A 2,124-nucleotide genomic window follows, 5' to 3' on the forward strand; every position below is an offset into this window, starting at 1 on the left:
GAACCTGGAGGGCCCTCCCAGACAATCCCAACGGACTATTAGCACCATCCCTGGGGAACATGGGGCACAATGCTGAAATTGGGGGATGGCCCTGTGGCTTGTCGCTACCGCACCTGTGCCTAGGGGAGCAGGAACCTGAAGGAACCTCCCAGATCATCATAACAGACCATGACCACCATCGCCCTGAGGACATGGGGCACAATGCTCAGTTGGAGTCCCTTGGTCCTGAAACCAGCAGGAACGGAGCTCAAAGGACAGAGAGGCGCCTCCCGGAGAATTTCCATCCAGGGAAAAGCGGCCCACTGGAGGGCACAGAAGCAGCAACCCCACCGACCCGCAGGCCATTTGAACAGGATCACCTCCTGCACTTACTTAGCACGTTGTCCGTCTTCGTGTGTGGACCGTGACTGGCCCGCTCAGGGATGGTGCGCTTCCAGAGGAGGGCTAGAAACTTTTCAGTGCTTGCTCGTGGGTCAGAGGACCAAAGCCCTAGGAAGCAGAGGCTATCCTTCTTCCTCTGGGGCTGGGGAAGTCAGCCACCGCCCTGGGGCGGGACCGGGCCCAGGAGTGTGTTCTTTCTGAAGCCACTGCCTTCGGTGGGTGTTGCTTTGCCTAAAAAAGGCCCACTCACCCCAGAGTCAGGAGCAGTGACAGGCTGTCTCCAACCCTAGCCCAGGACCACGACCCGAAACCATCCTGCCTTTGGGAGGACAGGTCTCCTGCAGGAGCCTGGGAGGGGACTGGCCCCTCTCCCACCCCGGGCTCCAGGATGCCCGGGACCTGCAAGAGCTCTTCATCTGAGGAGGAGTCTTGGACAACAAGTGTATTTCGTCAGCCCAGCAAGTGAAATAACCAAAGCCCAAGGCTCAGGTTCTAACAGAAGCAGAATTTCAAAGTACTGTTTGGGGGAAGCCTCCTCCCCTCTTATGTGGCATTGGGGGTCCCCAAGGAAAGCCTTCTTTCGTCTCCTTCCCTCAGAGAGAGGAGCTGACCCCAAGTCCCGCGGTCCCCACCGTGTCCCAGTGCTGAGGAAGAGCCACACGCAGGGGCCTGGTGTCAGGAGTGTGGTCGGCCACTGCTCCTGGGCTCCCAGCCAGTGGTCTGGCGGCTACGTGGAAGAGCTAAATTGATTTTGGGGGAAGGAGTGCTCACTGCCCACACCGCTCACCATCCCCCTCTGCACTCTGCAATCCAGGCTCGGTGCCCGGCTTACGTCCATCACCAGCACTCCACATGTTTCCGCCATGGGAGGGATCATTCAGCCTCACCCCATTGCACAGAAGAGGAAAGCGAGGCCCAGCGAGGAGAGGTTAAATGGCTCCAGTCCCAGAGCTGTTCAGCAGAGAACCTGGAAAGCCAGGCCTCCAGAGCCCCTGCTAGACCAGCCAGAGACTCCCTGAGGTGAAAGTGAGCCGTCCCCTGCCTGACCAGGCACGCAATGGCCCCTGACCTTCATGATGGCCTGTTCTTGACCGTGAAGATGAGCTGGCCGACTAGGAGGTGGAGTTCAGCTGGTGGGACAGGCTGTAGCTACAGGACAGAGTGACACATCTGAGCTAGCAGGGGCCACACTCTGGTCTCCCTCCCGGAGCCAGACCAGGAGCTGGAATCTCGGTGCCCGAGGGGCCGGCACACAACAGGGTCTGCACTGACCAGGGATCCATGGCCCCCAGGGAGAGTCCACTCTGCCCTCTCCCCGCTCCTGCCTGGCCTCACCTCTCCTCACTGTGTCGCTGCAGGACCCGGAACCAGGCCCCATACGGACGGGGGGACAGTCCGGGCTGATGGTCAGGGTTCCCCAAGGGACCCAGGGTGTTGCCAGGGCACTGGGAAAAGACAAGGTCTGGGTTCCGGTGTCCAACACCACCCTGCGAACTTGGGAGTAGTAAGAGATACCCCCCCCCAAGTCCGGAGGGCTATAGCACAAAAGGCCTCAGCTTACTCTGATGTCACTTGGGCTGCAGAGATGTAGTGTCCCAAGGGTGCCACAGTCTTATAGAAGTGCCTCTCGGCCTTGGATATCCATCCCCGACCCCCTGTGATCCCAGTCTTGGGAAAATGTTTTCTAACCCCTCGAGGTCCTTCTCAGCAGGGGACAGACTCGGGGCTTGGGGGCCTTAGGAC

This window comes from Eumetopias jubatus, unplaced genomic scaffold (assembly GCF_037043125.1).
Source record: "Eumetopias jubatus isolate StellerSeaLion01/CBP00866 unplaced genomic scaffold, mEumJub1_p1.0 scaffold_131, whole genome shotgun sequence".
Taxonomy (NCBI): domain Eukaryota; kingdom Metazoa; phylum Chordata; class Mammalia; order Carnivora; family Otariidae; genus Eumetopias; species Eumetopias jubatus.